The sequence below is a fragment of the Melozone crissalis genome, unplaced genomic scaffold, assembly GCF_028551555.1.
Source record: "Melozone crissalis strain CALT ecotype California unplaced genomic scaffold, PUWL_Pcris_2 ptg000019l_1, whole genome shotgun sequence".
Lineage (NCBI taxonomy): Eukaryota > Metazoa > Chordata > Aves > Passeriformes > Passerellidae > Melozone > Melozone crissalis.
This window is the reverse complement of record NW_026535797.1, coordinates 20,802,068-20,827,409: the sequence shown is the minus strand read 5'-3', so window position 1 is coordinate 20,827,409 and position 25,342 is coordinate 20,802,068. Positions and strand designations below refer to the sequence as shown.

The 25,342-nt window shown below is 40.2% G+C and overlaps 1 protein-coding gene across 4 annotated transcripts in view; it reads left to right on the top strand.

Moving 5' to 3' along the window:
- NDST2 (N-deacetylase and N-sulfotransferase 2) overlaps window positions 1-25,342 on the top strand; it is a 126,259-nt gene that overhangs the window by 33,257 nt on the left and 67,660 nt on the right. Inside the window, exon 1 of one of the 4 annotated variants that reach the window (XM_054277413.1) lies at window positions 3,536-3,747. The exons of the other annotated variants lie outside the window; for them this stretch is intronic. The gene's annotated coding sequence lies outside the window, so the exon portion shown is untranslated. Of the gene's footprint in view, window positions 1-3,535; window positions 3,748-25,342 lie in introns of those variants that run through there. 4 annotated transcript variants of the gene reach the window in all.

The following is a 25,342-nucleotide window of genomic DNA, read 5'->3' as shown; positions in this document are numbered from 1 at the left end:
TTTTTCTAAAGTAGTGGAGAGTTCCTGTTTTATGAAAAGTTTTTAAAGCACTGACTAAGTAAAAAAAAAAATTAAACTTAAGTAGGTTAAAATTTCAGTCTTTGCCTCTGTGGTGATTAATGCTGATTCTTTTGAGGAGCTTTTTATTAAAGTCTTATCTTTTATTAATTTGGGGCACACTTGAAAATAGGAAACTATTGGGTTAATATAATTTTGCTTGTTAGAGAAATATGTTTTGATAAAATTGCACACATAAAGTCCACCTTTCCTGTTTTGGGGTGGTGTGTCTGCAGTGGGCAATACCTGGTAATTCAGTAACTCAGTGGCACAGTATGTTGTTCTTTTACTGATGCCACACACTGTGTTGTCAGGTCAGCCCTGTTACTCTGTCCATACTCATTCCTACCTCAAAATCATTTCTATTGAGAATGGCTCAGAGATATTTCAGCCATGGTTGTCAATTTAAACCAAGATGCTTCGGCTTTCCTAGGTGCTGTTCTCAGATTTTTTTGAGGTCTTGATGATTTTTGTGTGCTTTCCAATCATGTTTTTTAGCCTTTTTTATTCCCAGAAACCATTTGTTAGCTGGGCAGGTGCAGTTCAGGAGGCTGTGATGTGCCGCTGCCAGTGCTATCCCAGTGAGGTTCACCACTGGTTCCCACTGGTTCACTTCTCTGTGAAATTGCTGTCAGTAGAGGTGGTAGCTTTAGTAATGCAAGAGCTGTGTGGAGACCACCAAACTTGATCAGAACTCAAGTCAGTTTCGTTCTCAGCCAGCCTGTGACTATTGATGCATTTCAGCTTTTATTATTGCCTGGCAGGCACACATGGTGGGCAGTCCTTTGAATCTTGGCTGTACTGTACTGTTTATTCTTCTGTTTTGGAAGCTGGATAAGGCCTTGATTCTGTGTGGGCATGCTTCACCCTTCTCTTCAGTACCTCTTGGTAGGGTGCCTTCTCAGATACTAGTTTTAGCCAATTCATAGTAGATTTGTTTCCAAAATGTGTATCTCTGTGTGTGCCCTTGGTGAGACACATCAACATTTCCCATCTGGTGGCTGAAAAGGAGCACACAGTGGGCACTGTGGTTGGTACTACTCTATGCTCTTGGACTGGTTTTTGTCACATTTCTGAATATTGGTAACATTGTCAGTGTCTTCTTTCTTGCCTAAAGCATGCTGCTAGAACAGATTTGGGAAAGCTCTTCATTTCTAAGGGTATGGTTTTTGGATCATAGGAAGACAAGTGGATAATGTTAATAGATGGCAACTCTTTGAAATACATTAGAATCAACTTCAGAGAGAAAGAAAATCCCTTTCCCTGAGCTCCAGATAAACAACAATGCTTTCAAACCTTCAAGAGGATCAAGGTGAAATGCAGTGAACAGCAAGTGCAGGGAAGATAATTCTGCTTTTATGGCAATTGGCAAAAATACATTCTTTCCTTTTTGTGCTTCTATAACAAAGCAAAATAACAAAGTACTCTGAGATTGTTCTATGAAAAGAACACAAAAAGCTTTCTATGTTAAATACCCTCATCTTAATAGATGTCAGTAGAATATGTTTTAAATGGGCTGGAAATAGCTCCTTGGAATTCTGAAGTGTCTTCAAAACTAGCTGAAAAAACTGAATTCATCTGATCATGCAAGTGCATTTAACAGCATTTATTTGCTTATATAGAGTTGTAGGAGTCTGACATCTTCCAGCTGACGTGTCATTCCCACTTAGTTGACTTTAGCTGGGATAGAGAGAATGGAGTAGTCTCATTTCTCATTTTCTTCCTAAAGTCTTCAGGAAAAAAAGGAAAATAGCTCTAAGCCATGGACCTGAAGTTAATTTCAAAAGGTAAATGTGCCCTCCTTTGCCTAAAGAGAGGACTGTCTTGGGAAGACAAGTTGGAGAACAAGTAGCAAGTGACTGTGAGATTGTTCCTGCTGAGGTTCTGTTTTGGTCAGTCGTGGAAGACAAAAGAGAAAATAAAACAATTTTTTTTCAGAGGAGGAAAGTGATTTTCAAAAACAAGAATGTATTCATGTGGCTTTGAAATGATTAGTGAGAATAAAGGCTGAAATTCACTGGGCAGGATTGTGTATTAACATGCCTTATGGGTTGCAATGTCATGAATGGTAAAGATCTATGTAAGAAATTGAAAATTGTCTATCCAAAATTCAAATGAGTACAATGAAGAAAAATTTATAGTTTTTAAAAAACTATGAAGCGTATTTGTTTATGCATAAGGACTGCTGAAAAAACTAAACTCTGCAGGTCGTCTTTAACCAAAAGCTATCTGTATAGATAATAATATAAGTTTAAAAAAAGTATCACACCAACAGCATGTCCCATATGCAATATAAAAGTGAGAACAAACTCCAAATTGAGAGGTGGGGAGTTTGGTTGGGGGAGAGAGATTTAAATGTGTTCTTCAGGAAAGAATCAGTGTACAAAACTGAGAAAAAATAAGATGGCAGCAGCCAGGATTTGCAGAGCTTTTCAGTCCTTTGTTGGGTTATCTTGCATAAGTACTTTAGCCAGAGACTCTTTTCAGTAGCTGCATGGGGCCAGCTTGGAACACAAACGTGCATGAATCCAAATGTAATTTCCCTGTTGTGCACATTCTGGCTGTGACAGCTCAAGTTATGAATGTAAAATAGCAGGAAAAAAAGTTCAGAAGATGGCCAGGCCTGAAATGTTAATAAGAACTGACTTACCATGAGATCCCTTGAGGCTGGCAAAGGTGCTGCCCGAATTTTAAGTTTGTCTGCTTCCATGCTTTGTTTTGGTGTGCCTTGGAAAAGAATAAATTAATTTCTTGTTCTTATCTGTGCATCTAAGTTGTTTGGCATAACAGAAGTAAGAAACATTTCCTTCCATGCAAGATGCAAAGCAGACAGAGTGATGTTAATCCTCCACTCTGGTTTGTGGTCAGCGCTGGCACACAGACTGAATCGGCATCAGTGGCTTTGATCTGTAGACAAGTACTGTACAAGGAAGGACAGTATCTTTCCCTTTCAGGCAGTTCTTTTTTCTGGTGGGCAATAATCTGCATTTTTCCCAAATTTCCAGTGTTCAGAAGGCATTTGTCTTTCCTCTGGGTAGGACTGGTGCAGGATAAGGGATTTCCTCTCCCTACATCAATATGCTGCCTGCAGAAAAGACACCTCATCGTGGCCATGGCTTGCCTCCTTGTGCAGGCAAGGAAAGGGCTTTTCTCTCTTCTGCATGCAACTTGGACAGCAGAGAGAAATTGCAAAGTTTGCAAGTTTCCCTGCATCTTCAGCATTGGATTTTCCCGGGTCTGTACTCTCTCCTTTTTTTCCTCAGCCTCCTTCCATCTCTTGTTACCATGGAGAATGAAATGCCTGTTCCATTCAAGTTGTCGGCTGAATAGGTTTTGAGGTTGATGGATGGTGAGAATCTCTTATCCCTCCTTCTCCAAACACCGCCCCTGCCTGTTTCTTGACATTTCACTTGCCAGAGACTGGCAATCAGTGAGTGGGAGCTGAAAAGGAGGCTGGCAGTGTCCTGCTGAGATGCTCTTTCACTTCGTGGATGAAATCAGCAGCTGTGAGAAGGTCTTAAGGGCTTCGGTGCAGAGCCTTGTCCTCAAGCTGAGGCATGAATGCTCACTTGAGTGAATGTTCTTGCTTCCCCAGAGCACCCAGGGAAAAAAGAATTCATATGTGAAACCTGTTGCTGCTTATGACTGTGTTTCAAGGGGTGAGGTAACCTCTGCAGTGTAAAGGGAAAGGTAAGGAATGAATGAATACAATAAATGCTCTGGCATAATCTGTTCCTCTCATATATACTTCTTTATTTGTGTCCATGTCACATCACAAGTGGAATTTCTTTGCTGCAGTCTGACTTGGGTGGTTTCCTGGCTGTGATGCTGAAGTTAGCAGGGGTCTCTGTGTTTAGTGGGGTTCCAGTACCTGTATGAGCTGACTGCATACGTGTGGCATCGGTAGTGCAGTGTCAAAACAGCTTTCTGAATAAGGCACCTTTTAATAACAAATATTGTGGATATTGACAGGCCCAGGGTTGAAATGTGAGTTTGAGGTTACTGTTGACATGCAAGAAATGGGGCTGCAAAGCAGAAAAATTAAAATGATAGCTCTGTAAAATTATACCGAAAACATTTGTTTTGTTGTTATTTATTACTTTTCATACAGATAACTACAGTTTTAGAGTCTATCAGAAAAATGTTTAGCCTATGCTGAAAGGCTTAAGCCTGTCCTTTTTAAAGAAGGGGTTGTTTTGACCGATGAGCACTTAGTAGTGATGGTTTGGGAGAAGTGTATACCTGGCATTATTTAATAGATGTGTGAATTTTGCATCTGGAAGTAAATGTTATGACTTTAAATTTTGACATTGCTTCCAAGTAAAAGCATTTCACAAACATATCATTGTTGAGAGAAGATATTTCTGTGAGTTTTCTGCTAAAACCTGCTGTGTCAGGACTGTACCAGCAAAAGAATTAATACTGGTGGTATACCTTAATGGGTGGCATTTCAGTATTTTTGAGATCATATGTGAAAATTTGTCCTGGGGGATTTTGAACAGCTGTGTTTGATTAATGACTGTGAACTTTGTTTCAATACATCTTTTCAGCACCTTGCACTGATAAATTTTTCCACATCTTCTGTGTATTCCTATGGTTGCTAACCAATACATCTCTTCACACTACCACCAGCAGCTTTTGCATCTGTCTTAGTTCCTCAAGAGTTCACTTTCCATTTGATGCTTCATGTCCTATTTGTTGTTGGATTGTTGTCTCCCTGCTGGAGTTTTCCTACTGTGCAATTGCTTTCCCTGTTGTGCAAGCCACTTTCAAAATGCTGCTATGTTAGCTGTTTGGCCACTGGTGTGTTAGAAGGGAATTTTTAACTCCTGCATCAGAAAGGCATGCGTGTATGTCAATACATACAAAATAAATGCGTGTATTTGAAATACATGTGAACGTACCATCCAGTCCCTCAAGTAGTTTATTCTAGAGACTGTAGTAGTATTTTTGTTCCCAGAGATCAGGATTTCCTAGAGGGATGTGCGCTCAGAGGATTTGACTGCCTGTGGCCTTCAGTCATACAAAATAATATATGATAATATGCAGGGCTTTGATTTCCTGGTTGGCCAGGCTACTGCAGAAAAAAATAGATTTTCAAAAATGCACCAATGTAGCAGCTTTTTTCTATCATAAATACAGCACACATGTTGGGTGGAGTTGAGGTAAAGTGTTACAGAGAGGAAAAAAGGGGAAGTCCATTGGGAGAGAGAATGTAGTTTGGGATTAGGTTCCTGATAGGACTCAGCTTCATGTTACCATTTGTAAGGGATGGGGAAAGAGTGAGCATCTGTTTTAAACTGGTGATTTTGATTAAGCAGCAACAACATCAGCATCAAAGCTTACATGTGTATTTCCATTTATTCTGTTAACCTGCTGGAGTTTTTTGATTCAGTATTATCTTCTTTATGAAAAAAATATACTCGTAGCAGCTTATGGATTTGCATGAGATAAAATCCCAAATCTTTCTCTCACACTCTGTGAGGATTGTTATGCTAATAATTTTAGAGATTGTCAAATTTTTTTCTGAGTATTACTGACAGGATTCAATCTCTGAAAAAAGATCTTCCAGTTTTCAACATGGATATATTTAAATTCACTTTGCCTTCTGAAATTCCTCCTTTTTCCGTCACCAAGATCGACCTTTACTTAATTGGGGTCTTTTGATTTTTATGTTTTCTCTGAGGCTGACATAATAAACTTGTAATTAGGACATATCGCTGCTTCATTCCATCTGGTCTTTTGTTAAATTATTCTTGGAAAAATTCTCATGCCTCACTCTTTTTAGATTCAGAGTCGTTTGATTCCTTTTTCCTGTCTTCCTTTTTTATCTTCATGGTAGCCAGACAGAGCTTGTAATTTTTTAATCTTGTCCTTGCTATTTAAATGTGGGCAGCTGTAGAACAATCCATCTCTAAACCTCTTTCTCCTTGCTAGATGTTTTATTTCACCTTTTCCTTAGTGATCAGTGCCTGAGTTTCCCTGCATTGCTTTCCCAGGCAGTGCAGCATGGAACTGACCTCATTTGCTTCAGCTCCACTCCTGTCCCTGCTGCCTGGTGCCCCAGTCAGTGAGTGTGGGCAAAGCTTTGTTCAGGGCAGCTGGGGAGAAAAACCTGATCGAGCAGCAGACTGAAGCTGTCTGTCCATGGATTTACAAAGACAGGTCTTCGCTGATTTTTACCTTGTAAGTTACTTTTATAACCTTAAAATCTGGAAAATTAATTTTAGCTTGGCTTTTGCAAGGCTTCCTACCTGTTCTGTTTGAGTGAATTTTTAAGCCCTTTATAATAGGCTGGTACATATGCAAAGAATGAACATTGTGCTCTCCAGTAACTCATTCTGTTATCTCAAGTGTCATTTACTGGAATCTCCTTACCTTTTGCCTCCTGTAAAATGTAAACTGAATTACAGGCATATAATTAAATCAGCATATTAAGTGTGTGAGGAATGAGAGGCAGTGGGAATTTTGATGGCTATATCCACAGTAAGAACATTAAAATCTAAATCATCAGGTGTCTAAACTATTTTCTAGTGTACTGAGAGCACTGGTTGTAAAAGAACAATTTTCAGGTGGATGAAATGTGTTTCAGTGCTAGATCAGCACAACAGGCTATCATTTCCCCTCACCTGGCTGAGAGGCTGCTTTACAAACCATGGGGCTGCTAGCTGAAAGACTCAGATGTGCAGTATTAGTGCTCATCAAGGGTGGGGACATTTGAATAATTACTAAATAGTTGTGAGGTTTTGACTGCAAAAAAATGACAATTTCAGGTACGGACATACTTGCTTTTGCCTGTTATCCATGTCCAAGTCACTTTGTTGCATATGGCATACCTCATACTTAAAACTAACATGGTCAGTGTCTGAGACTGATTTTAATTTTTTTGTGCCTAAGCATCAGGCACATAGTGTTGATGCTGGCATTATCTAATGATATCTAAGAGCATTTGCCTCTCAGAGATAAGAAATTTTAATTTATTTTATTTACTTTATATTACGCATAGCAATTCAAGTTCCTGTTGTCTTGGCCGTAACCCAAATTAGGAACCCAAAATTCAAATGAAAAACTGCAAAACAAAATAAAGCACAGAAGGCATGACAAGAAGTGGGATTGATCTCTGTAATGTAAATATTATTTTCTCTAGCCTTGGATTTCTGATTAAGTGTTCGTGTCAGTTTACTGTGAAGACCAAGAATAGCAAACTGTGGTGAGATGGAGTCAAATTTGGGTGCAACATGAGAGATGCCCCTTGTATTCAGTGGATTTGTGTAGTGTATGCCTCACAGCCAGTTGCTGGCTCTTTCAGATTTGTCCCTGTGAAATCCTCTCCTTTAGTCTTGTTCCAGAGCTGTAGCACTTGACTCCAGTACATCCCTCTCCAGCCAGTCTGGTTATCTTCTGTTGGCTCTGCAGTGCTCTTCCCTGGCTGTGATACTGGACTGTTATTCCATCAGTAGGGCAAAATGGTAGGAAAGAAGCAGGGGAAGGGATGTCTTAAATGAGTATTGGCTGCTGTTTTAAATGAAAGTTAGCATTTTTCATAGCAGAGAGATACTGTAGAACAAACAGGAGGGCACGTTAGGGAGAGCTCTTGAAAATGCTTCAGTCTTGTTCAGGGTTTTGACTACTAGAACATGTTCAAAGTTTGTTGTCAGTTTAGAGTTTAGAAGTTTATATGGAAATAACCAGTGTTTCAGTTCCATAGTGATTCTTGAGAAATAGGACAAGACACACACATGAAAAATGATTGTCTAATGGATTAGAGCATTCTTTAACTAGCCTTTTTATCTCCTGCCTTTCCCTTTAGTCTGTATGATAAAGATACTGTTTTGTCAGAGGTCATCTCAAACTGTGCTTCTCCAGGAAAGCTCAGTGTTGCTCTCATCTGCCCCAGTTACAACATTCCTGTCTTCAGCTCCTGCAATTAGGGAGTTGTAGGGTGCATTTGATAAGCTCCTAAGTCTGATTGATAACAAATCTTTAGTGAATTAATTATTTGGATGAGTGTGCTATGAATAGCTGGGGATGTGGGTCCACCTCTTTTGCTGGCAGCCACTAAAATTGCTTTATGCTCCTTGCAGAGCTGTACACTGAAGTTCTTAACCCTCCACTTTTGGATAACTGAGTACATGCTAACCCAGTATTATGTTGCAGATGAGTACAGACAAGCTGCAGTATATAAGCAGTATCTTGATGTAGTGTAATAACTGTGTGTACTGAGTTGTGAGTTTTCAGACTCAGTTGGGCTGGGTATCATCTGCAGGAGCCAGGTCAACCCTGGGCCAAGCTGGAACAGCCATGGGTGGAAGCACACTTCTGTTCTATCCTCTTCTGTCTTCCCTCATTATTTACTCTCTTTTAGGCTTTACCCCATAGGGCTGACTACCTCTTCCTATTTCATGGAATCTTAAACTTGAGTTTCCATCTGTGTTTTGCAACCCCACAAATCAGGCATTGCTTGAGGTTAATCACAAACACCAAACCTGTGCTGCCCTGTGGCATCCTGTGATGCCTCTGTTCCTGTGCAACACTGAGCAGCAGAAGCTGCCTGTACACAAACCAGATGTTAGTGACCTCAGCCAGAAAACATTAACTGCATTGGCAGGATTGCTGGCCCCTTGTTCAGATGAGAACCAACAAGATGTCATCAGGAGCTGCTCTTGTGCCCTAACTTGGAAATTGTTGTTGAGAGACTCTACCTTGGCACTTGATCTTCTCAGACAGTATGGATCTTTTATTAGCTTCATCCAAAAGTGTTTTTTCTTGATTTATGGTGAATAAGTGGATTTATATAGTAAAGAAGGTTGCTTCTAGTTTCATCTTCCTATTTCCATATTTTACCCAAGAGTTGCTTCAGTTGTTTAAAGTACATGGGTTTGTTACTCTGGATCATGGATATAAATAAATGCCAGAAGCATGAGGCCTTATCAGCTGTGAGCAGCTGTACTTGCCTTTTCGTTTTAAATCTGACACTTAAAGTGCAGATAAACAACAAAATTCATTTTTCTGGAAGGTGAAACTTTAAAATTTGCTGGAGTTTGTTGAAGGCTGTTGCATCTCTACTTAAAGTAAGCCAGCATTAACATTTTGGGGAAGGCTCCAAGCTCCTTGTTAGAGCTCAGAGTTACAGTTCAGGGTAGTGAGTATTAACGTCTATAGTGGCTTGGTTTTGAAATACTGTCTATGCATGGACAGTCATGCTTAACCTAGTACATTGCTTGCATATATGGGACAGCCTAGAGAATTAAGTTGGATTTCCTTGTGGGTATAATCTTTATGTACTCTTTGCAGAAGTGGGTCTTGGGGAATGCCTGAGGATGCTGGCAAGTGATGAGAAATATACTCAGGCAAAGCTTTAGAGGACAGGATTTTAAACACTGCATGGGACATGTTGCAAATAACCTTTGTTAGCTTGATAGGTTAATTTTTGACCTTAGAATGACTTTGTAGACACAGAAATTTGCTTTCCTTCTGCACAGATCCATTATTCAGGTGACAGGTTATCCATACTGAAATCATGGGCTCAGACCTGGAAGCAGTACATAGGTTTATGTGTAGCTCAGACCCTGACCTAGTTCACCTGCTGAACCCTCACCAACTTTGCTCAGAGCTACTGCTGATGTCTCTGTTTGTGCTTCTGGAACATGGGATGCTGGGAAGTTGGCTTTGAAGGTGCTGGAGGAACATTCAGGAGCCATCTGGCTCCACAACTCACAGATATAGACTAAAGCTCTGGCTCTGCGAGACTTAGAGCTGTGGAGCTGATGATAGCAGCAGTTTCAGAAGGGATAACTGGTGAAAGAGTACCATGTATCTACTGTGATCCCTTCTGCTTTGAGAGATTGGTCAGATGGGGTTTCTTATGGGGCTGCCTTTGTACCTCAGCTGAATTGTCCCAGAACCTGTAGTGCTGGACAACATGGTGCAAGGGCCCAAGGCTTTGGCCTCTTTGCAGCAGTGTGTTCAGGTTTTCTGGTTAGCTGGCTATTCCCATTCCCCCCTGTTCTTGGACAGTGGAAAGCCAAGTTAGTATGCTAGTGCTCTATGGAAGGCTCTGTCAAGTGGTGTCAGACCAAGGTAAGAATAAAGTGTTAGTTATAATTTAGTCTTTACACTTTCTTTATTGTGTTACTTTAGAAATGTCATAAAGTACGAGTAATGAAGCTGAGTAGTGACTCTTTAGCTATTCAGGCCTGTATACTCTTAGAAATTACTTTTTTTCCATGTTGGTATTGGCACTGAGTTATAAGAGTGTTAGAATTTGTGCTGAGTATCTAGCCTGTGTACCTTGTAATAGTACTGTAGTGAAGTACATTAGTATTTGCACACATCAGCATATCCATATACATACATATATATTTTCAGATCAAAATAGTGAGATACAGATTGCAAATTAAGAGTTTACTTGTCTGTCTCTTGTGCAGAATCTCCTGGGTAGGAAAGTGTATAATGTCCTCATGTATGCTATAGCTATCAGTATATTAGGTCTAAGGGTTTTTCTTTTTAGCTTTTCTGTTTTGTCCAGTATGCTCTTCAAAGATCAAATTTTTGTAGTACAATAATTCAAGGAGTACCTGAGTATGATGATATTCAGAGGATTTGAAGAGGAAGCAGTAACCTTCTTCAGAGTGCACCTGTAGTTATTTTTGGCACTTAGTTTGCTGTACTTTCAAAAGCAGAATCGTTCATTTTGCTTCAAGTGATTTTAATCCTCCAGAGCTCAGTGGGATGATTCTGCATAAGATAGGGAGCTGTCACAAGTTCAGTCCAATGGGTGGCTTTGATATTGGGAGCTGGAGCAAACTCTGCTGTTTCAGAACACTATATTTATTTTCTCATCATCACCTTTTGTGAACAGTGGTAATAAGAGATTATGACGTCTTGTCTCCCAAGTATTCCCTCAAACATGTATCCCTGCTAACTCTTTCTCAGCTACTCTGCAGGGCTCTCTCTCTGGCACCAGAAAGCACACATCTTCCAGCCCTTTGTCAACTGCTCATTTCATGTTTCCATGTGTCTCTCCAGTTAATAAAGTTGTTTTGAAAGGGGGAATTTAGAAAGGAAGAGTGGTCACACTTTCTGGGCTTGATTTCTTTGTGTTTATTGTGACTACCTGTTTCTGGGCTGGGGCTGGGCACTGCAATGTGCTCCTTATAGCAGAGGAGTGTTGCATCACCTCAGGCAGGTATTGCAGAGCTCACTGGGATTCAGTGGATGCAGTTTTACACAGGATGAGGGTATCTGTGTTACATTGCAAAATTTGGTGTTAAACCTGATGTTACTTTTCAATCTTGTTACCATGGCCCAGGGGAGCTGCAGGGACAGTAACATCTGTGCTTGCTGTATAAGGCTGACAGCTGTTTCAGGAGTCAGTTGGTCCTTTTATCCAGTGTCTCTGAATAGCACAGGGAGTGTGGGCACTGCGCCTTCCTGCAGGAGGTTGTAGAGGATGGCAGCAAGTAGTGGCATTGCAACATGCTGAGCCGTGGGACTCCATCACTTGCCTTTGACTTCTGAATCCTTCTGAGATCCAGAGCACTCCAGAAAAGTTAGGAGGCATGTTGGTTGCAAGTGAGGGAAAGTCAATACTCAGACAAACCCTGAGCTTGGTAGGTGACCATAGATGACTGAAGAGATTGAATCAGGGCTTTTGTGACTGAATATGGAATAATCTGCTTTAGAGAGTATCTTGGAGATCCCCCAGCCTCAACCCTTCTACAGAATTACCATGTTGAGAGTAAGAGAATATGTTTTCCCTTGACTTGCTCTCTTTGTTTCTGTACTGCTTCCTTTTTGCTTATAATTATTCTTTAAAGAAATAACAAAAACCCCTTACAATTTCCATAATTAAGAAACTCTCCCAACAATAACAACAAAAACAAACCCAAAAAACATAAAAGGGAGATGTATAGGAGCCTCGTTCATCACCTTTTGTCACCAGACTTGATTTGACATCTGAGACTACAGAGAAAGTTTGGCAAGTGCAATGATTTCCCGTGTGGGGGTAATAAGAGAGAAAAAAAACCTGTCAGTTGAAAACAGCAGGAGCTGCATTAGCAAATATAAATTAAACAGATGGCTAAGATACTGCAGCTGTCACATAGAAAGTCCAGGAAGATTTTTAGCTCAGAGCTGCAGGAGGCTGTTTTAAAAGGAAAGATGAAAACAACAACAACAAAGCAAACTTCAGCATGACGAAAGAGACAGTAGAACCATTCAGATTATTATATGAAATTTATCCAGGACTGTGATGTTGGTTTGTTTTTGGGGGTTTTTTAAGTTTATGTTTTCAAATCTTAGGATTCTAAAATTAAGTTAGGATCAGCTATTATTAGATCATTTTCAGATTTTGGTATCATGGGTTTGCTTGTTTAGAAATACTTTTCTGTATGAGACACTGGCTCTGACATTCTCTGGAAAGCAGGGAGGCATGTAGCACACATCATGCCATTTTGTTTTTCAACTGCTTGTTTTACAGCTATTTCAAGAAAAATCTCTTAGGAAAGAATTTGTAAGTAAAATCTTCTGGAAAAGTGGTGTGGAAAGTGTTAACATTTTGGTGGAGGAAGAACCTGCATTTTAGTCTTGCATGTTCAATCTTAAGATAACTTTTTTCAGACTCATTTTCAGCTGAGAAGTGACTATTCCTTTGTGAAAGAAGCACCAGAACAGCACCCAGGTTTGTCACATTTAAGTACAGACATACACTAAAATGAGGACAAGTTGGAAATTCTGTGCTGTTTCTCAGGCACCAAAAGGCAATTAATTTTCTCAATGTTATGTCTTAAAGTATTTTTGTCAATTAGAGCTGATGGTTTGTCACAGATTATTTGTGCATAAGCAGAGATTGTTATGCTGCCTTTATAGTTAAAAGGTGATGTGAATTATGAAATAAGTTCAGCTACATTTGAAGCCTGTGTTCTACATTCAAAGCAATAGCATGCACAAATGGATTCCTAGGCAGGCCGATTGACTACCCAGAGTTCTGCTTTTTCTTTGCTTTCTTTACTGCAAAAGAGTAAAGAAAGCATTTCATTATGTATTTGTGGTTGGCTTTTTAAATCATACTTACTGTGCTAGAACTTCTGGATTTTGATTGTACTTCAGCTCTTTGTGGAAAATTAGTATGTTTTCAGTTTTGCCTGTTGTTGTCCAGCTTGTGTGTTTCTTTACAATAAATATCTTTAGGTACTGTTATATCTAATTCTAAATTACTTCTATATGGATTATTCAAGAGCTACAAAATCTACATATCAAAAAATTAAATCTTTTTTCCCTCTGTAGTTATCCTTCCTGCCATCATCCCCATGTAGTTTGAGTACAGATGCCCCAGCATGCTCTGAAAGCTGGTGAATTTCCATTCTACTAGAAAGAGGAAGTTCATCACTGAGATATGCATGCTCTTTGCTGGCTAAATCTTTAACCTGTCCTAGACTTAGTGATTCAGGACACAAATCATGAAGGACATTAAAGGTCAAAAGCAGCAGCTTGGGCTTGGGCTTGATGAAGATGTATACCCTCAGTCTTCCCATACTGTTCAGGGTGCTCACTCAATAGAAGTGAGCTCCTCATCATTTAACTCCATTTATTTTGTGGTTGTGGCTTCATGTATAAGTGTAGGAAAGAACAGCTGGTCATGCTGAGTGACTGTTGTTTCTACCCTTCAGATTTCATTTCTATCCCTGCAGAAACTTTGCAGCATTTCAGAAAACTAGGAGGGAAAAAGCCTCAGCCTGAGTGTATTTCTTTTCTTCCATTTTTGCTTAAGAGAAATGAAGCTAGCCTTGAAGTGTACTTGAACTTGAGAATTATAAATGTGGGATATCTTTGTCTGTGATAGAGGGATGTTTCAGAGTAGGTGACCTTCCAGTGGGAAGCCTGGCCTCAGCCTCTGTGTACTTGCTCCTAGGCTTTAGCTTCCAGCAGCAGCTTTGCTGCCGGGACGCACACAGCACACGAGCAGCTGTGCTGGCAGGACCCAAGGCCTACAGGAAGATTTCATGCTGAAATCTGCAAGGTCCCCCTGACTTCTCCTCCTGGGAACAAATGCAGGGATCAGTCAAGTGTGATGAAAGGCTCAAGAGAGCTGACAGTTGAAAATGGATGGGAAGGAGCTAAAGCAGAGAAGTGAGTTGGATGGGAAGAAACAGAGGGGCAAGATAGCCTTGTCCTGAAAGATGGTTAGCTTTAAATTTTCCTGCTGAGTATCCCAAAGGCAAGAACAAACTTTTCCACCTGGAAGTATAATTACTGTCTAATGGCCATCTATAGTCTCTTCTTCATCTTCATGCAAGCCTTCTAAAGCATGTAAGGCTGCATGGTTGTTTTGCTGTAGGTACAGTAAATTGAGTGTTGTCTGGCCTATGGCACAGAGCTGATGAGGAAAATGTCTTTATAGACATTTGTCTTAAAGTCAAATGTCATATGTTTTTGAAACAAGTCTATGACAAAAATTTTTATTTCATGTGAGATGTTAATATGAAACTCTCACTGATTAGGATCAGCTGCTTCCATGCAAAATGTATGAGAGTGGAAAAAGAAAACATGATCCAGCTTTTTTTTAATACTCATGACAAGAAAGTGCATCTTAGAGAGCAAGTGGCCCTAGCATTTTGGTGCTGTAGCTTTGATGTGTATCTTAGCAACTCTGCAAAAAGATTGAACCTTGATCTTTTTAACCCTAGTCCAAAATTGCCCAGTCTGTTTTCTTAGGGCAGTGTTGTTCTTATGCTATACAGGCAGCTGCATCGGTGACTGAAAGAACATGCAGCAATTATAAATTGCTGCTTATTATTATGCTTATCATTTTGGAGGTCACATAAATAGGTGGAATAAAACAGCACATCAGGTAGTGCTGGTATGTGAGCTGTGTATTCTACAGTCCCGTGTAAGTAAATAATGGGTTACCAATTAATTTACAGTAGTTAGTATTTTTGAATTTGTCTCAATAGCAGAAGATTGTTAGTTTTGCTTTAAAGTAGTGTTAGCTTCACTTTTCAGTGGAAAGCAGCTGAATACACCTGCTTAAATTTTGATTATGAAACCATCCTTCATATGCAAAATAGATATTGTCAAATATGGCAATTTCTGTCTGGATTTTGATCTCCGTTCTGTGACAGTGTTCACAGGGGTTTTCGGATGAAGGAAGAGACGGACATCTAACTCTATGTTTCTCAAGGCTTGATTTATTATTTTATATTATATATTACATTAAAACTATACTAAAAGAATAGAAGAAAAGGTTTCATCAGAAGGCTAGGCTGAGAATAGAAAGGAAAGAATGATAACCAAGGCAACTGTCTCGGACTCTCTGTCCGAGCCAGCTGGGCTGTGATTGGCCATTAATTATAAACATCCAAGCTGGGCCAATCACAGATGTACCTGGTGCATTCCACAGCAGCAGATAACCATTGTTTACATTTTGTTCCTGAGGCCTCCAGCTTCTCAGGAGGAAAAATCCTAAGGAAAGCATTTTTCATGAAAAGATGTCTGTGACACCGTTCCAGATTCAAACATATCTGATCCAGATTTGTCTATGGAATAATGTTTAGCCCATATGTAACCCACCAGAGTTTTGAAATCTGACTCTGCCAAAGTCTTACACTTTAGTGCGTTACTTTGGTCTGTTGGACGTTGGAAAATTGTATGCTACTGCACATGGATATGGAGTGACACCTTTCTAAGACAAATACAGGTATCTACCAGAGAAGAGCCTTCCAGAGATGTGAAACAGATGAATTGCCTTTCCCTGTGTAAGCAAGCCCTTAGATGATAAGATCTGCTACAGACTTCTAGCAAGAAGAGGAAATGTTGAAAGGCAAAATGTAGATGCAGTACTGCTGGTAGCTTCAGGCTGGCACCCTAAGCAGCTCAGAATATGGTCAAACATGTCTAGAAAAATGGCAAGTAGTCATTTGGGAACCTGGCATAAATGTTGCCTCTCCACCTTTGTTAGGAAACAAATAACAGTTGGATATTTAGTGTTGTTTTAAATTTGAGTGAGAAAACCGGGGGTTTGAATGGAAAATAATAATAACAGCACAGTTCAAAGAACTAGCTCATGAATTAGTTTCTTGTACCACAGTCTTTGTTCTTTGCAGTTGTGTTAAGTACTTTCTAGACATTCATTCTAGTGCTGTTAATACTCTGTTCTTTTCTGCTTGGCAGAATATATCTGACTGTGGCTTTGTCTTTATTCCTTCAATTATTTTGGATAAAATAGTAATGTCATATGCATTTGCTGCTGATGGGATCTCTGTTTACAGAGAATTTGCTTCTAGCTTGTTCACACGAATAAATGAGCACAGATGCTTGGTAGTGTGAAAGCAGGAAATACTTACCCTTCATTTGCACTCTCCAAATGGTGTTGCCCTCAGGATTTTTCAGTGTAACTGTTTTGTTAAGATTGTGCAGAAATCACCCTTAGTTGACATACAATATCCTATGCTAGATTCAGTTAGATACCACCAAAAGTGTGCTTCTGCTAGTTTAGCATGTTTTTTTCAGGGAACTGGTATTAGCTGTTCTGTGAAAATAACTTTTTTGCCTGTGTAAACCACATCTTGACTAGGCAGATTTGCTAGTATAGCTATTTTAGCAAAGCCCTTCCACTGTAGGAAAGACCTTATTGATAATACTGTGAGGTTCCCACAGTAGATGAAAGGCATAATACAAAGGGCTTTACAAACATGAATTAAGCTTCACAACACCCTTGTGAAATAAATCATTATTCTAGCTTGCCAGTGGTCTAGTTTCTGTTAATATGAGATGTTTTGCAGGGATGAGAAGGGAAGGTAGAAGATGCAGTTGTGGGGATTAATGTCTGGTAGCATTGCAGTGTTTATAAACAAATTTATAACCTATTCCAATTCCCTGTTCTCTTTGTCTGGTGTTTAAAATGTCCTCATAAAATCAGTGGTTTAGACTATCAAATTACTTCTGATTGCTAGTTTCACTAATCTTCGGTAATACCAGGAGTTTGGATACTGACACCTGGCAATTTCTCACTTCTTGAAAACCTAGAGGGCTTTTATGTCAGTGGTGTTCTCATCAACACTGTTTTTAACTACATTGCTCTCTCTGATTTGCATAGACTCTTGCAGTCTCACTGTTCATGTAGTAGTTCAGTTAAGGGACCTCAAAGGGAATGGAGAGAGGAATAAAACTACAGGTTTATACAGGAGGGATTTTAAATTCCAGTCATTCAGATTAGAGTAGTCTGATATTGTGTTCACCCACATGGTCTTAGTTTAGACATTTTTGAGTGTTAATTATCATGTAATCTGTAATGACACAATAACATTCTAGTTATTCCGTTTCATTTCTTAGGGAACAAGGAACAAGAATTCTGCTGGGGTGTAGGTTTATTTTCTTCTCTACCATTCATCAGCATTGCTTTTGAATTCAGCCTGTAAACCTTTGGATCGGGCCCAGGCATTTCTGCAGTTCTCTGTTAAACACCATATCTTGTATTCTGTATTAATACATCTCTCAGGAATTTAAGAAGGCTGTGCAACTTATCCACTTCTCAGTTTAGGGCCTTCAGACAGTGGTAGTTGTTTTCACCAAGAATAGCAAGGAGCTCACATTTGAAAAGCTGTTATAGATCTGAAATCTGGGTGGTGTTGGAGACATCCAGCCTGGCTGGGTTCCCTGTCCTGGCCCTTCAGGCACGCTGGGGGAAGTTGCAGTAACTGCTCAGTGGTGTGCCTGGTCCTCCAAGAGGTATTTGATCTGATGGGAGTATTTCTGTGCTCTCATGCTGTTTCCACAGCAACAGCACACTTTCCCTTTTTTTCTCCTCTCAAGGTGACTGTTGCCTTGAGAATTAGATAAATGGAAAAGCTTGGCCTTCTTGTTCTCTACTAAGATTTTGGTTTGCACAGGTGAAGAGTGGAAGGAGTAGGATGGGGAGAGTGTGACTCTTGGCAGAGACAGTGTAATTATGAAGTGACAGTGGAAGTAAATGAGTCTTACTTAACTGTGGCTTTAGTGCTGATAATGTGATTGTTTTGAAAGTCACGGCTCTTTCTAAGCTCTGCAGATGAAAGGTCTGGGTCATTGGTGACTGTCATAGCCCTTTGCACGTGCTCTTGTAATCATTTAGAACCCACATCCACTTCATGCACTGTTCATGTGCTCTGTGAAACCACGTGTTCCTTCTCCTGTCCCCTGCCCGTGGATACTTTGTGTGTGTGTGTCACATGAAAAATGCTGCTCTTTGTCACAGTTTGTCCCAGCACCGTGGGGAAGAGATTCACTTGTTCCGCTGAAGTAGGATGTAGATGTTATGCCATGTCCTTGGTATGGTACTTGCTGGGATATTGAGACATTTCCTTTCAGACAATGCACATGCCCATCTCAACATCTGCTAGAGTGTGGAGGACTAAGAAGCTTTCAGTTTTTGAAAGAGTTCCACAGATCTGCCCCTTTTCTTACCATTTAAAGGTGGGTGAGAACACAAGCATGTGGCTTGATACCAATCTCTTGCTGGGGTTGGCTTTTTTCACCAGTTTAGAAAGTTTCCTCTTATATGGGTGCCTAACACATATAGGAGGAATGCTACAGGGTAAAAAATGCTACAGGGTATGTAGTGATTAGTCCTAGTTTGAGTATCATAACTGCACCCAGGACCCTTAAAAGACACAAGGGAGAAGAGTTTAAAAAACAAAATAACATTCTTCTAACACAACCCTAAAAATGATTGTTTTCTTTTTTTCAACTGTTTTGTCTCTTTGCCAGTACCCTTGTCCTAAAAAATAAGCTGTCATCTTTTCCTGCAGAACATACAATTTGTAGTACTGAGCTGTTCCCTGTTATTTTTTCTTTTTTTTTTCTTCCTTTCCTTCTCTTCCCTTTCTTAGAAACTGCATGTTCTTGCTGTAAGTGCTGTTCTGCTTTTTAACACACTAACTAACCCACTATATCGTGGAATAATCTGAAATTCAGACAAGTCAATTATATTAATAATTTTGAATTTGGGAATCTCCACTCCTTTAAGAGTGAATATCTTAAGCAATATCTGTCACTATGTTATGGCTTTTGCAGTAGAGACCTCTGCTTGATGTGTGCTGTCATTCTTTACCATCACTATTTTGGTGCCTAACAGTTTTGAGTCAGAATACCAGAAGTTTTTGTTATTTTTCTCTGACAAGCAGTAATATATGAAACCACATGATCTGGGGTTATCTTGGAAAGGCCCATTGTTTATAGCTGTCTTTACAGTTCTAAGGCCAGAAATACACTTGTCCATATAATGCTTATCCATATAAAATGTTAGAAGCTGTTCAGGATTAAGTGTCCAAATCAGAAATGTCATATACATATAAAAACTAGAAATTAATAAAAATACCTTTCATTACTTTTTCATTGTAAGCACATCTGGATGTACTTCTCCTGTTAAAAATCTTACATTTAGTTGAAAGACGAAGAGCATTCCAGTACTGAACCGTTTTAAAATTGAAAATAAGTTTATGATTGCAGGGCTTGCATTGCTTCAATTCTTTTTGGTTGTATCTAGCTCTTTTTGACTGCACACTGAAGAAACTGTACATTTTTGTTTACTCAAGAATTTGCTTATTAAAAGACCAGGGTAAAAAATTCCATGTCTGTTTAACATTCAGTAATTTGCTATTAAGCTACTTGACACAAGTTAAAATTTATGTTAATACTGTCTTGATTAAACAGCACTCATTATCACACACTCTGATTTGGCTAAATTGGTTTCCTAGCAGATGTCTCAATAAAGGAACTCACTCTAACATGAGCTCACTCTTGACATGAGATGCTGGAGCATGTCCAGATTAAGTTAGTGTATTGCTGTAACGTTTGGCACTTGCGTAGCATCTTTCATTTCAAAGCATTTCACACAGTCATGGATGAATTGGGAAAATGTGTAGATAATACAATGGCCAAAGCAAATTTATACGTTTTAAAGAGCTAGAGGACATTTTACATTCCAGCAGATGTCTGGTATTACAACTTAATGTTGAGCACAGTGTAGTTGTCTAGTGGTTTCTAACACAAAACTCAGTTTCCATAGCTTGCAGAAGAAGGTTTGAGTTAACCCTCTGGAGGTCTCTCTGTATGAAAGGACTTGAAATCACAGCTTCAAACTACTTTTTAAGTAATGCTTTCATTCAGTCTTAGAATCATCAGTGCCCTTCGATCCTCTTTTCTTTCATTCTCTTTTAAAATTAGAACCACTGGCTTGTGATTTCTCATCTTTACCTTTAGTTATTCTTTGGTGACTACTTGCAGCATCACTTATATCTCCTGTCATGTAGACTTAACCAAATACTGAAGTCCAGAGGACATTTTTTACCATGTGTGGTGTTACTCATCTTCATAGCTATGAGTTAAGACACTCCTCCTTTAGTCCTCACAGTTTGCTGTTGTGTATTTTGTTACTTCAGTTTATGTGTGCAGGAGAAGCTAATACAAATCATAACTGTGCATATGCAAATCTAAGGATTTTTCTGTGTTCAAATTGTTTGCCTATAATGTGCTTTTCCAGCTCCCACTTTCCAACCTTTTCAGTATTTGGAAATTGGATTATAGTTGTAGTGTAGTGCAAAGCAGATATCTGACACATGAGACCTAACAAGTACCTGCCTAATTTTTTCTGCTTAAGAATTAGACCTACTACGTTTTGCATTTCCTTAATGGTTATGCTTATTGATTGTATTTTACAGATAGCATAACTGAGTGCAGACACTGAAAGCAAATTGCCTGAGATTCCCAGTATTTCCTGTAATTCTGGTTCTGTTTTCCTGATTTGATTTGGAATGATTCAATTATGAACTATATGTAATTTCATAGATGTGTGATGTATCAAGTTTGTGGCTCATCAGATAACTTTCAGACTCGCCTGCATGCACCTGTCTGGGTTTCCTTGTAACGAAAACTCATTTTATTGTCAAATTTCCCAAGTTTAATGTTTCATGGGCCATCTTGTAAGGTTGATGTCCATGTTATGTTACAAGGTGAACACTTCACTTGGATTTCAGCCATCCTCGAAAGCAAAGAGTACATTTTCCAAATATGAAAATGATTTCTTGAATTTGTTGGTTTCTCTATAACTCAAAGGTGGATGAAGGGGTTTGCTTAAATGAAGGATTAATAGTGCAGTGCTGAAGGCAAAAGTTAAATCTGAGGAGCAATTAAGAGGCTGAGAAGGTGGAGGAGCTGGGTGGCATAGCAGGAGGCTGCAGAGCCCAGCCCTGCTGCACCCCTTTGATCCTGAAGCCTCTGTAAGCTGCTGGCTGCCTGCTGCTGGGAAGGTGCTAAATGTTGGAGCTCTGAGTTCCAGCTGGATTTAACACTGGGACTGTAGCATTTAAAGGAAATGAAGGATATGGCAAGTGAGAACTGAACTGTGAGATCTAGTGAAGCTTTCTGAGGCATTAGGGGTTCTCCCAGTGGAGTTCTCTTATATTATTCATGGCCTTTAAGCTTTTAGCCAAGCTCAGCACTCTGCACTCAAGTGTAGTAGTAGAAGGTAAAAGGAAGTTAACCCTATGGTGATGCATTGTAAGTTTCTTGCCAAGGCAGTAATTTTTACTGTGTGAGGGGATAGAATCATGTCTGAGAGAGGGAAAAACTGGTTTCAGCTCTGAACTGATCTCAGAAAGTGCTCAAGCAGGGTACTCTGCAATAAACCAGTGGAAAGACCACTTGAACCTGTATGCAAGGCCTGGGGTCCCTTCCTGCCTTAGCCTTCCTCATCAAAGTGCCTCAGCAAAGTTTCAAAAGAAGGTATAACTTCAAGCTGCAAGATAAACTAGTACTCAAATATTTCCAGTGGATGTTATGGAAAGATTTGCTGTAGCAGGCTTCTGTGTGTTAAAGCTTACAGAAGTAGCCAAGACTTCTCAATGATTCTGTGATCAGGTACCAGAAACCTGTATCTGAATTCCTGCTTCAGTCTGGATTTTACTGTGCTTATGATTGTCCATTTGAATACATTTATCTTTTCTTAGGTAACTTTCTTATGTTTAGGATTTTTTTTCTTCTTCATCTCCTTCCTACCATTTTTTATCCCATCATTATGTACATTAGGATTGCATGCTCAAGGGGGCTTTTAGAAAGGGTTCAGAAACAGGAGATTTTTAATGCAGTGGATCTATATTGGTAATTGATCTGGGATATTAGTGCTGGAGTGTCTCTCATATCCAGCTTTTACTCCCTGTCTGTTCCCTAGCTCTTCTGAGGTTACACTACAAGCATCCAGAATGTAGAACAGATTGTTGCAGACAATTGGATAATGACCTCACTCAGAGCCTGAGAGTTGCACTGGGGGTAGAGTGGAGAAGGTGGCAGTATATAGAAGTCCTTTGCTGGTGTGTAAACTTCAAGATATGTAATTTCAACCTGCTGTATGTACCTTTTGTTGGTTGGACTAAAATATATTCCTTTGGAGGCAAGGAAGATAACACATGGAAAAATGCAATACTTGTACCAAGCACTGGTTAATTTATAAGCACAGAATACCTATTTCCCCATGTGCTCACACAATCTTTAAATCTAGATTCCTCCTTTTTCTTTCATCCTTAAAGAAAACTGTGTTCAAAGGTAATATTTTTGAGAACAGGTTATTACTTAGAAGCACAAGGTCTAAGGCTTTTAGTTAAAAGTCAGTTGTGAAAATTTTACGTTGGAATGTATGTGTCTTCTAGGCTGGAGAGAGCGATTCTGGTTTTGTTGAAGGCAAGAATTTAATACATTTTTGACTTGACATAAGTCTTAAAAATAATTTTATTAGAAGACTGTGTGTTGGAGTCCAGCAGTCTGGAATAAAAGGTCTCTGTGAACGGTGTATCTGTCTATGCTCTGGTTCTCAAGAGAAGCTGAAAATGTTTGAGCCACAGCAGTAAGGACCAAGGGGAAAATGCTACAGGGTACATAGTGATTAGTCCTAGTTTGAGTGTCATAACTGCACCCAGGACCTTTAAAAGATAGAAAGGAGAAGAGTCTAAAAAACAAAATAACATTCTTGTGAAGATTGCTGCTCTGGGATTGTTCTCTTGATTTTGCAGCCTCATAGCTGCATCTGAAATGAGCTGTTGCGATTTTACCCCTTGGACAATTTTCAGGCTACTAAACATTTCTTTTGCCAGCAGATATCAGCAGAATGTTCTGGAGATCCAAATGTTAATAATGGCTGCCTTAAGTGATGATTGATAAGTTGGATTGGAAGTTCTGCTCAAAGTATGTTAAGCATTAGATAGTTAGGCAGTTAAACTCTTTTTGACATTGGTTCAACTATGGCATTTCCTTATAATCACTGCTGATGGCAGATAATTTTCTTGATGTGGTGTTTTTGCTCCAGTGTCCTTCAAGACACAGAATCAGTAACAAATGCAGTGGAAAAGATGCTGGAAGTTCCAGAAAGTCTGTGTTGAAGAGCTTTAGCAGACCAGGCTTTCCTGCTGCTTGGCTGTCATCTTATGAGACACAAGCTTTTACAAGAGTTCTGTTCTTGGTTAATTTTATGGATGATTGCAAAAATTCCAGTGCTGTTTTGTCCTTCTGTAAGTAATACTTTCAGATTCCTTGTATGTTTCTTATTTAAAGGAATCTCTGTAGTGTTACAGCCTCTACAATGGCACAAGCAGGTGGACTCCCCAGTGCCCTTCCTGCTCAGTCAGTCGTGGCAGGGAGTCTCTGTACACCTGCCAGGTATAAGCAGGACAGCCACGTTGGAATTTCAGTGCAGCCTTTGGTTCCTCCCCATCCACAATTGAAAGGGCACCTGCAGAGCCACTGGGGAAATGGTGCAAACTTTTCACTTGTAACAAAGAAGCTCTGTGCTTGCCTCCACTGCAGCTGGCAAAAAGGGAATCTATTGGGTTTTCATGGCATGGTTCTGCTAGAGGGAGGGCTACAGGGATGGCTTCTGTGGAAGGTATTATCAGCTTTCCCTGTGTCTGATGGATCCAATACCAGCTGGTACTAAGATGGACCTGCTCCTAGCCAAGGCTGAGCCCATCAGAGATGGTGGTTACACCTCTGGGATAAAGGAATTAGGAGAGGCACAAGTTGTGCAGCAGCATTTGCAGCCAGTGAGAGGAGTGAGGAGATGTGAGAGGAACAGCTCTGTAGACATCAGTGTCCTTGCACAAGGGGGAGCAGGAGGTGCTCCAGCTGCTGGGATGGAGATTTCACAGCAGCCCCAGGTGAAGATCATGGTGAGGCAGACGGGCCCTCACAGCCATGGAGGGCCATGGTGGAGCAGACATCCACCTGGAGCCCATGGAGAGCCCCAGAGTGGGGCAAGTGGAAGTGTCCAAAGGAGGCTGTGGCCCCGAGGGAAGCCTGTGCTGGAGCAGGCCCCTGGCAGGGGCTGTGGACCCATGGGGAGGAGCCCATGCTGGAGCAGCTTTGCAGGCAGGACTTGGGACCCCACAGGGAACCCCTCTGTTCCTGAAGGACTGTGCTCTCTGGAAGGGCCCCATGCTGGAGCAGTTCTTGACCTGCAGCCTATGGGAAGGATTCACCTTGGAGAAGTTTGTAGAGTACTGTCTCAAGTGAAGGAACTCTGTGCTGGAGCAGGGGAAGAGTGTGAGCAGCAAGGGTGATGTGTGATGCACTGCTTGCAACCCCCATTCCCGTTCACTGTGCACTGCTGAGGGGATGTAGGGAAAATCAGGAATAAAGTGAAACCTGGAAAGAAGGAAGGTGTTTTTAAGATAAGGTTTTATTTCTCGTTATCCAACTCTGATTTGATTGGTAATAAACGAAACTAATTTTTTCCCCAAGTCGAGTCTGTTTTGCCTATGACAGTAATTGGTGAGTGATTTCCCTGTCCTTATCTTGACCCATGGGCCTTTCATTATATTTGCTCTCCCAGTTCAGCTGAGGAGGGGAGTGATAGAGCAGTTTGGGTGAGCACCTGGCATCCAGCCAGGGTCAGCCCATGGCAGGGAAATAAAAAGTAGTAGTCCAAGGGTGATAGAGCAGGAAAACACCACTGTTCTCAGAAATGTAACAGGAAGCTCTTGCTCTGGAGAACAGGTAAGCTTAGCCTGGGAAATAAGGGGGAGTAACTACAGAAACCAGCTTTCACATGCAGCAGGCTGGCTCCATTTGAGTGTGCAGCATGTCTGCTGTGCTTAAGAATGTTGGTATTTAAATAGTTTTAAGCAGGCTTTGAAGTTAGAGCCATGTGAGTTAAGGTAGAGGTCAGTGTGTTGTAACAGTTAGCTGAACATTGCTAACAACTTTGTGTACTTTTACATTTTTAAGCTACTTGACCAAAAAAACCTAGGTGTATGATTTTTAA